The following is an 11349-nucleotide window of genomic DNA, read 5'->3' as shown; positions in this document are numbered from 1 at the left end:
TGTATGGAGGACGAAACCTGCAAAAACTAGTAAATAAGTAAATTAATGTCTACTGAAGATTAAAATTGTGTACTTTTCTTAAAGATAATCAAATAGGGACATTTCTAGAAATGTTAAACACCTATAGACCTTTTTAACTTCACATGAAATGAGGGCAGAATTTACACGACTACAAACTGAGGGATTGATGACAGAATCATCATGACTACACCTCAGTAAAAGTGGGCGGAGCTCGATGTGGTGAGATACAGTTTAGACAGTTTCACAGAGATACTGACATTTATATCTACTGCAAGACACAACCATCATGTTCCTCTTCTTTCTTTTCATAGTTGTTCAAATCATTGGTAAGTCTTTTATATTCTACACAAACTTTATGTGGATGCTGGAGATTTGTACTGAAACATAAACATGATGATTCAGTTGGTCATCAAGCAATGACATTAGAAATATTTGTTGTTGTAATGTGTTTACAGCAGGAGCTGTTGGCAGCAGCATTACACCAGAACAAACCATCATATCTTCACCTGAAGGCAGTAACACCACACTGACCTGCACATATGATGACTCAGCTGTTTATCTCCACTGGTATCAACAAAAACCTCAATCAGATCCAAAGTTTTTGCTCCTGATTTTTAAATCCTCAGATGATGTCACTAGAGCTGAACAACTTGACCCAAGAATATCCATCAGACTTCATAAAAAAGAAAAGAAAGTAGATCTGGAGATCTTTCCTGCTGCAGTATCAGACTCTGCACTGTACTACTGCGCCATGGAGCCCACAGTGACACAAAACTCATACACACTGTACAAAAAGCCTTTTTCCTCTCCCAGTAGGGGGAGCTGTTCACCTGTTTCACTTAAATACACTTCTCTGTATCAGTTCCAGGAGTTTGATGTTTATTTGGTTTGTATATCAACAGTCATCATCTTACACATGCTAATAATGTGTTTTGTTTAAACAATTAATCAATGCATTTCACTACAGTGGATAAATGTTTAAGGACTAATTTATAAATTTCAAATTTCATATTTGTTTTCTGTTCATTTCTTTAAAGCTGCTTTGGGACAATGTGCACTGTTAAAAGTTCTATACTATACAAATAAAGTCAAATTGAATTAAAGAAATCAACTAAAAACAAAACTTTAAGCAAAAATACTCATCTATGCTGGTGATTTTGATGAAATAAATTAAATCATGAAATAAAGATGTAATACTTCTATTATGCAGATGCAACAAAAGTACAAAAGGTCTTAAATTAACAGTATGGTTTCATTATAAACACTAAATAATTGTCATCTTATAAAATAGCACTTGATCCAGCACACTGACGTTACAAACTTCACATACCTCAAAAAAAGACAGAAAGAAAGAAAGAAAGAACAATTAATTGTCTGCTTTTGCACTCTTTTACATTTATGGATTTATAGACTTCTGGTGCTGCAGATATAGGTTTTTTCACTTTATTGAACATATTTTAGAGTATTTTTGTTTAATACTTCACAAATGCCCAGTTGTATTTACTGTTAGCTCGAGGCAAGTTATAATTTTCGACTGATAAAAAAGTAGCACTTTTCCAACAAAGTTGAGACAGTCAGCATCTTTACAGCAATACTTCTGATGAATAAGTGACACTTCAAACTCCAGTGGGATACTGAATAATCTGATCCATGCAGTGAAAATAACTAAATGAATTTTGTTCTATATTGAAGTAAAAGTGGAGGTAAGACTACAATAAAGGGCAGAAATCAATCAACCAATCAACCAATCAACTCAGCACCTGCCAAAAAAGTGCTATTTTCTCTCTGTAACCAAGTCTCTTTCCTGTAGAGCCTTTAGGAGGTTTCACATCATCAGGGGTGAATACTGAGACACTTAAACCTTTAATATTTTTATTGGTATTTTTCTTTTAAATTATATCAATAGATCAGCATTTAATTTGTGTACATTCATTAAAATAATCAAAATCTGTTTATCTGTTTTGTAGGTTACATTCAGAATGTAGCTGCCATATAAAATGCTGATAAATAATTCTATTTATTTTAAATGTATCTGTAAAATGTGTTAAAACCTGATCAACCAGTGAACTAAAACTTTCATTTATAGTGTTTATGGACTGACATTTATTTTTTATAAATAAATCTATTTTTTTTATTATTTTCCTGTCAGTCTGACTCACAGGTTCCCCATGTGAGACTGAATGTAATACCTGCACTGGTACAGACAACAACCAAAATCTAATCCTGTGTTCCTTCTTCTCATCAATCCAAGTGGATTTAAAACTAACCCCATGCCACCACGTCTGGATGCGGAAGTTAATAAAACTAATAAACAAGTGGATCTGATCATCTCCTCTGCTGCTGTATCAGACTCTGCTCTATACTACTGTGCTCTGGCACCCACAGTGACAGGAAATCCAGCTGCACTGTACAAAAACCTCTACACAGTTTAGTTATTCTGCTAAACTACTTGTATGCCTTTCAATCCTCATTTTACCAGATGTGTTCAGATGAAACACTGTAGATTTATAAGAATGAGTATCTTAATACAAACAATGACTGTCAGCAAATTCAATTAATTACAGCATATTGAATGAACATGTTGCATATATACATGAGTTTATAATACCGCTGTGTTAACTTACTGTCATGATTTGTGAATTAAAAAAAAAAAATTTTTCCAGTAGCCCATATTTTAGGATGAACTGGATCATAGAGATAAACCCAAGTGAAAAAATATGTGAAAAAAAGTGAAAAAAAACACTTGCTGTGTTAAAGTCTCTCTTTACTTCACAAGATGGTGTAGTGAAATCATATGAATTCAACACTTTTTTCCTCCAGAAAGTGCACTGACTCAGCTTAAAAATACTTACGTTATCATAATAGATTGTGTTCCAACAGTTAAATGTGAACACAGTTTGCAGTGGTGTTTCAGCAAGACATATTGTAGTTACATTACACACATTGTAGTTAACACTCTTTATAGCACATACAAATCCCACACAGCTGTCTGAGAAACTCACAATGTCTTTGTGCTCAATATTAGTATTAACTTATTATTTTCTGTGTGGGAGCCTCAGAGAATTGCAATAATTTCAAAATCTCTAAATTGGAAATAGTTGGTGTCTAAAAATAAGTGTAGTGGGACGAACTGTGGGTGTCCCTTTAAATTGTCATGAAAGCATCAGTTGTCCAATCAGATACATGCAAGACTATATAAAAGGGGACTTTTAATGCACCATGTTGTGTGATCACCGCTTGTGTGTCATTGCCCGAGGCCCGCCCCTTCCTGGTTTAGACTCTTTCTGTCTCACAGGTACGTGCTTGCTAGCAAGTGTGTATCAACGTGTGTGTTTGTGGTAACTAGCGTTATTTGAATTATAGTTTCCAACGTGTAATCATTCCATGTGGCTCGGCGACTGCTTTTAAACATGAACCCACCGTAATCCCGTGCCTTCTTGCCGGTTTGATGTCCATTTGCCTGTGCGGCTGGACTTGTGGTCGAAACGACAATATTAAGGTATGTGTAGCTATCTCTGCTGAGGTTTGTGGTGTTTGGTGGGATGAATAAATGTTCTACTTAATCCTTTTTTTTAGGTGGAATAGTTTTAAGAGGAGTCATTCAGCAACGTACTTTGATGCTGCTGCTTTGTTTTTACTCTGCTTTGCTTTATTTAACTTAACTTTGTCTGCTTTGCTAGCTTTTGCTTGCTTTGTTTGCTTTGCTAGCTTTATGCTTGTTTGCTCTGTTTATGCTTTGTTTCTTGCTTTTGTTTTACTTTACTTTGTTTGTTTAGGAACCGAGGCTTCAGGCAGACGGCTAGTTGGCCTTCGCGTGCGGTGGTGGGACTCTATCACAGGGTGCAGTGTGTTCACGCTTGGTCTTACTGTGTTTGTGTGAGTGTGTGTGTGGTGCGTTTGTGCACTTGGCGTTATGCTCCTGGCGATATAGTAGCCGCATACTCATTAAGCTAGTTTACCTGCTTTAGGTAAGCCTCGGTTTCCTTTTGTTTTATGCCTATTTTATTCCAGCCCATAGTCATGTTTTAAAAGTAAAACCCATATTTATTGTGAAAAAACATTTTTTTGTATCTTTGGTATGCACGTCTCTTGCCTCTGTTTATTGAAACCACGTACCTGTGTGTCTTTTGTAGATGATTAATCTATAATAGTGTTCCCTGTTAACAGGGTGGCGTAGTCAGCTGAGTTATAGTTTCTGTCTAATTAACGTCCCGCCACACTTTGGCGTAGTCGGCAGGATTGCGTTTCTCTTTGTTGGGCTGAGACGTGGATGCTTATTGTTATTTTGTTAAAGGTTTTAGTTGTGACTTGTGGATGGATTAGAGGTTATTTTTTTGTATTTCTTGTGTGCTTTTCTTTTGTTTTTGTGTTTAGAGTGTGTGGAACAAAGCAGCAGTGTCATTTCAGTGGACTTGGAGCGTTCCAGCAGTGGGTTTCCATAGCTTTTACTGACTTTGTTTGTTAAGTTTCCCGTAAACAAATGGAAGCGGAATTGCAGGAATTAAGGGAGCTTGTTGCTCAATTAAGGGCGGATAATGACAAATTGCGCTAGAAGCAGAGTTCTGCTGCTCCATCCAGTCCCATAGCTGGCCCCTCTCGAGGATCTGTGGTGCCACCTATTGATCAACCAGTTAGTGCTGGTGCCACGTTAACCGAACACCTTGTGTTTATTCCAAGGGATAGAAAATGTCCAATATTCGATGGTAGATCGGGCATTGGCATTAATGAGTGGATAGAGGAAGCAAAAGCTTGTATAAGAACTCGTCATTTGTCAGTGGCAGACCAGGCATTTTTCCTATTTGATCATTTAGGAGGGAACGCATGTGAGGAGGTTAGACATCGCCCTGTTATTGAGCGCGGAGACCCAGAGAGAATTTTTTCCATTTTGCAAGAGTTTTATGGATGCTCCCAGTCTTATGTTGCCCTGCAGGAAGCCTTTTTTTCTAGGAAGCAACAGGAAGGCGAGACCTTGCTGGAGTTCTCTTTGGCCTTATTGAGCCTCTTGGAGAAAGTGAGGCAGAAGTCCCCAGATGCCATGCCAAATGCAGAGATTTTATTAAGGGACCAGTTTGTCGAATATGTTTGTGACCCTTCTTCGCCGTGAATTGAAACAATTGGTTCGTCGACAGCCCCATTCTACACTCTTGGAGGTGCGTGGCGGCTATTCGTTGGGAGCGGAGGAATGCCGGGCGGAGCAAGGGGTCAAGTCTTTCTGTCCCTTTGGCGCACGGCTTTCAGTAGGAAGTTCAGGGCCGTGGTAGCTCGTCTGAGAAGTCTGAAATAGGGGAGCTTAAAGAAATGTTAAAATTACAACAAGAGCAATTAAATCAGCTTACCCAGAATATTGCCTGTTTGCAAGGGCCCCATTCTCGTCCTCGTACCCAAACTTTTCGTAGTGGGCCCATGATCTGTAGGCGTTGTCAAAACCAGGCCATTTTGCACGGAATGCGAAGGGAACGTGTCATGTCCCGGTCACCATTTCGCTCGTGTTGATCAGGCCATTGAGGTGTGCAGTCGCAAGCTAATGTGTCGGAAAACTAATTCCGGCCGTGCTGAAGAGTCACAGCTCGGCTGGGAAAATGGCTGACTCAGATGGTAAGAAATCTAGTTCAGTTCCAAATTTAATGTCTTCTTGCCCGCATCTGAATGTTTCAATTGGTGGTGTGTTAGTCCCTTGTTTAATTGACACTAGTTCGATGGTATCAACTATTACGGAAAGTTGTTTTATTCAACATTTTGAGCCATGGGGTCAGAAGCACTTGAGGTCATGTTCCTGGTTGCAGCTAAGAGCTGCAAATGGGCTCTCAATTCCATATATCGGTTATATGGAATTGGATATTGAGCTCTGTGGTAGGATAGTTCCGCGATGTGGGGTGCTGGTGGTCAGGATCCTCCTGGTGGCTTGCGCTCTCAAGTCCCTGGTGTGTTGGGGATGAATGTACTTGGGCGATGCTACCAGGAGCTCTTTGGACAGCATGGCCCCGCTTTGTTTGATTTTCCTCCGGTTCCTAGTGCGCCACTTTCAGTTTTTCAAGCCCTACAAAACTGCCATCAAGGTAGCGAGCAATCTCGCGTTGAGTGTATGACTAGGGTAAGAGTGCGTGGTCCTCGGGCATGTCGTGTCACAGGTGGTACTATTAAGTTGGTTGCAGCAACTTGTGCAGAACAGTTGGCAGGTAGTACTGTACTGTTCGAGCCCATTGAGTCTGGGTTACCCGAAGGGTTGCTGGCATCCCCCGCCTTGGTGCGAGTGATTGGAGGCTCAGTTTATGTTCCAGTGGTCAACACAGGCACGTCTGATGTCCTCCTTTTTCCACGCAGAGTATTAGGTACCCTGGGTAGAGTGCATGTTGTCAGTTTGCGGCAGGTGTTACTGAAGTTAGATCCACTACAGCAAATGTGTATTCTCAAGCCACTCTAGCAGTTAGTGCCCCTGTTTTAGAGCAGATTGCAAAAGTAGACCTGACTGCATTACCAGAACTGGAACAGGGCAAGGTGAGGGCCTTGCTTACAGAATATCAGACGGTATTCTCCGAACATGATGGTGATTTGGGATGTACAAGTCTTATATCTCATGATATCCCCTCTTAGATGATATCCCTGTGCGGCAGCGACATCGCCGGTACCTCCCTCTGAGTATGAGGTTGTTCGAGCCCACATCAATCAGCTGCTGGAGTCTCAGGTAATTAGGAAAGTTGCAGCCCATATGCCTCCCCAATTGTCTTGGTAAAAGGATGGTAGTCTACGCTATGCGTTGACTACCGCCAGTTAAACGCCAAGACCAGGAGGGATGCATTTCCTTTGCCTCGATTGAGGAGTCGCTGGATGCGTTGACGGGGCCTGTTGGTTTTCCACTATGGATCTAGCTAGTGGTTATAACCAGGTCCCTGTCACAGAGGGGATAAGCCAAGACCGCTTTTGCACCCCATTTGGCCTGTTTGAATGGAATCGTATGCCTTTTGGGTTGTGCAATGCCCCTCTACCTTCCAGCGACTTATGGAGAGGGTATTTGGGGACCAACAGTGTCAGTCCTTACTTTTATATCTAGACGATATCGTGGTGTTCTCCACCTCAATTACTCAACATTTGGAGAGGTTGGAGGTTGTTTTAAGCCGTCTGGAACGGGAAGGGTTAAAGGCTAGGCTAGAGAAGTGCGCCTTTCTTCAGCAAGAGGTGAAATATTTGGGTCATGTTATCTCTTCCAGGGGTGTGGCAACTGACCCTAGTAAGATCGAGGCTGTGGCCCAGTGGCCTCACCCCTCTAGCGTTACAGAGTTAAGATCCTTTCTGGGTTTTTCCAGCTACTATCGGCGGTTTGTGGAGGGGTTTGCCAAGTTGGCTGCCCCACTGCATAAGCTGGTGGGGGAATTTGCTGGTGTAAAGGGTAAGCAGAAAAGTAGGAGTTTTGCTAGTGCCTGGAGTGAAAACTGTCAGGTGAGCTTTGAGGGGTTAAAGGAGAAACTGACTACCGCCCAGTACTTGCGTATGGATTTCTCTAAACCGTTTATTCAGGAGGTGGACACCAGTTATCAAGGGTTAGGGGCAGTCCTTTCCCAGGAAACTGAAGGCAAGGTAAGACCAGTGGCATATGCTAGTCGCAGTTTAAGGCCCACTGAGCGCAACATGTCAAATTATAGCTCTATGAAGTTGGAGTTTGTTGCGCTCAAGTGGGCCATGACGGAGAAATTCCGTGAATATCTGTTGGGTAATAAGTGTGTGGTATTCACAGATAATAATCCCCTTAGCCATCTGACCTCTGCAAAGTTGGGGGCGACTGAGCAGCGTTGGGCTTCTCAGCTGGCGGCTTTCGATTTTGAGATTAAGTATCGCTCTGGTAAGAGTAATAGAAATGCAGATCCCCTGGAACCTGGTGGGTTGGATGGGTTGACCCCCGACACTGCAATTCCTGAGTCTTTGTGGCCATTAGCTGGGGTAGATTCTGTGGGTATAGCGACCCAGTGTATGGTCTCTACACTTCCTGGTTATTCTGCTGGTGACTTGCGTTCTTTGCAGGCAGCTGATCCAGTTATTTGGGAAGTGTTGCGATTTTGGAGACAAGGAAATCGCCCAGGACCTAATGAGCGGCGCCAAATGACTAAGGCAGCCTTAACCTTGCTCCGCCAGTGGGATCGGTTGAGGGAGTTAGATGGTATGCTGTATCGTCGGGTTCACTGCCCTAATGGTAAGGAAGAGATGTTGCAATTGGTTTTGCCTGCTGCCTTGAGACCGGAGGTGTTAAGGCAGTTGCATCAGCAACATGGACACCAGGAAAGGGAGCGCACCATGGAGTTAGTGCAACAGAGGTGTTATTGGCCGGGTGTGTCCTCGGATGTGGCAAGTTGGTGTCACGAGTGTGACCGGTGCCAGGCAGCCAAAGACACCCAGCCACTGGCTCAGGCTTTTATGGGGCGGTTAATGTCATCTAGGCCAAATGACATCTTGGCAGTGGACTTCACAGTGTTAGAGCCCACAAGCTCTGGCATCGAAAATGTTTTGGTGATGACTGACGTTTTCAGTATATATACCCTTGCTGTTCCAACGAGGGATCAGCGAGCGGAGACGGTGGCACAAGCCCTGGTGACTGAATGGTTTTACAGGTTCGGTGTTCCGGGCCGTCTCCACTCGGACCAGGGTCGAAATTTTGAGTCTTTGTTGATACGTCAGTTATGGTGTGGTGAAGTCTCGTACTACCCCCTATCACCCGGCCGGTAATGGCCAGTGTAAACGCTTTAACCGCACTCTACATAATCTGTTGCGTATTCTGCCAGTGTCCAGGAAACGAGACTGGGTAGCGTGTCTTCCCCAGGTAGTGTTCAGTTATAATAGCACCCCTCATCAGAGCACAGGGGAATCGCCACACTTCTTGATGTTTGGACAGGAGCCACGATTGCCTGTAGATTTTCTGTTGGGGCGAGAACCACAGCTAAGGGAGGGTAGTGTGCATGACTGGGTCTTGGAACATCAAACGAGGCTCCAGGTGGCCTTTGCAGGTGCACGGGAACGGTTGCAGGTCATGGCTGATAGGCGCAAGGCCAATCATGATCAGCACGTCCGAGATGAACCATTGGTGGAGGGTCAACTGGTGTACCTCCGTGATTATGGGGTAAGGCCACCATAAAATCCAGGACCTATGGAGCCCAGTGGTCTACCAAGTGATAAGGGCACCCAAGGAAGGTGGTGTAGTGTACACCATTGCGCCTGTAGATGACCTGACCAAGGTAAGGAACGCATCATTCACTGCTAAAGAGAAGAGTCTGTAAGGACACAGTTGGTACTAACCATGGCAGTCCTTTACCTGACCCAGTTGTGGGCACATCATCGTTAGCTGAGGAAGAGGATGAGGTAGATTTATTAGCTTTGGTCCAAGAACGGGATCAAGTTGATGTCGAATTAAGAATTGGTGGGCTGGCATCTGGGGTGGAACATGGTCCACAGGAGAGGGTGAGTGTTACGGGACCCGTTCCTGCTAACTGGCCAGGATTACAGGCTCCAGCTAGGGATACAGCTATGTTGCCGGAGCCACAGCCTGAAGCCCTGGTTAGGTGGATGAGGGTGCGTTACGCAGGACAAAACGTGCAAATGCGGGCCAACATCCAAATGTACACCATCTTCCCCGTTCAGTAGGTGGGACAGGTGAGGGCTCCCAGCAGCAAATGCATGGCATGGTGCCAGGCATTTTTAGGCCATGGGATTAGGTAATCCTGACCTAGTAGTAGGACCGTCGGGGCGACGATCCGTCAGTGGGGGGTAGATTGTAGTGGGACGAACTGTGGGTGTCCCTTTAAATTGTCATGAAAGCATCAGTTGTCCAATCAGATACATGCAAGACTATATAAAAGGGGACTTTTAATGCACCATGTTGTGTGATCACCGCTTGTGTGTCATTGCCCGAGGCCCGCCCCTTCCTGGTTTAGACTCTTCCTGTCTCACAGGTATGTGCTTGCTAGCAAGTGTGTATCAATGTGTGTGTTTGTGGTAACTAGCGTTATTTGAATTATAGTTTCCAACGTAATCATTCCATGTGGCTCGGCGACTGCTTTTAAACATGAACCCGCCATAATCCCGTGCCTTCTTGCCGGTTTGATGTCCATTTGCCTGTGCGGCTGGACTTGTGGTCAAACGACAATATTAAGGTATGTGTAGCTATCTCTGCTGAGGTTTGTGGTGTTTGGTGGGATGAATAAATGTTCTACTTAATCCTTTTTTTAGGTGGAATAGTTTTAAGAGGAGTCATTCAGTGCGGCCTGCGGGGCAACGTACTTTGATGCTGCTGCTTTGTTTTTACTCTGCTTTGCTTTATTTAACTTAACTTTGTCTGCTTTGCTAGCTTTTGCTTGCTTTGTTTGCTTTGCTAGCTTTATGCTTGTTTGCTCTGTTTATGCTTTGTTTCTTGCTTTTGTTTTACTTTACTTTGTTTGTTTAGGAACCGAGGCTTCAGGCAGACGGCTAGTTGGCCTTCGCGTGCGGTGGTGGGACTCTATCACAGGGTGCAGTGTGTTCACGCTTGGTCTTACCGTGTTTGTGTGAGTGTGTGTGTGTGTGTGTGTGGTGCGTTTTGTGCACTTGGCGTTATGCTCCTGGCGATATAGTAGCCGCATACTCATTAAGCTAGTTTACCTGCTTTAGGTAAGCCTCGGTTTCCTTTTTGTTTTTATGCCTATTTTATTCCAGCCCATAGTCATGTTTTAAAAGTAATACCCATATTTATTGTGAAATAAAACATTTTTTTTGTATCTTCGGTATGCACGTCTCTTGCCTCTGTTTATTGAAACCACGTACCTGTGTGTCTTTTGTAGATGATTAATCTATAATAGTGTTCCCTGTTAACAGGGTGGCGTAGTCAGCTGAGTTATAGTTTCTGTCTAATTAACATCCCGCCACATAAGCTATTAATAGCAATTAATCTTCACACCAATCATTAAGTCATCACACCAATAGACTACTTTTAATAGTGTATGTTTATGGGTGTGTGGACAAATTATTAGAAAATATTATCATCTGCTTTCCTTCATCATAATGTATAATGTTCATATATTAGAGTACAGAAAGACAGAAAGAATATTTTCATTCAGCTAAAACCATTCATCATGTTCACTGTTATATTCATGTGTCTGTGGCTTTCACTAGGTGAGTTACACACTGACTTTTTGTAACTCAGAAATTTTAATATTGATTTATCAGTGAATGTGTGAGTCAGACTTATACAGGTTTTGGCTTTATTATGTAAAAGTTTAAACACTTCTCTTCTCTTCTATGACAGGTGACTCCATGGCAGATTTAATAGAGCCACTTTTCACTCATAAATCAGTAGATGAAGGTGATGTTACT

General features: G+C 42.9%; 1 long non-coding RNA gene across 1 annotated transcript; it reads left to right on the top strand.

Moving 5' to 3' along the window:
• The first annotated feature begins 3145 nt into the window (after positions 1 to 3145).
• LOC124387708 lies at positions 3146 to 4359 on the top strand. The gene is made up of 3 exons (XR_006926211.1): positions 3146 to 3316; positions 3385 to 3520; positions 3798 to 4359. It is a non-coding gene; the product is annotated as an uncharacterized LOC124387708 (long non-coding RNA).
• The last annotated feature ends 6990 nt before the right edge of the window (positions 4360 to 11349 follow it).

The sequence above is a fragment of the Silurus meridionalis genome, chromosome 6 (genome assembly GCF_014805685.1).
Source record: "Silurus meridionalis isolate SWU-2019-XX chromosome 6, ASM1480568v1, whole genome shotgun sequence".
NCBI lineage: Eukaryota > Metazoa > Chordata > Actinopteri > Siluriformes > Siluridae > Silurus > Silurus meridionalis.
This window is presented reverse-complemented; position numbering and strand designations above follow the sequence as displayed.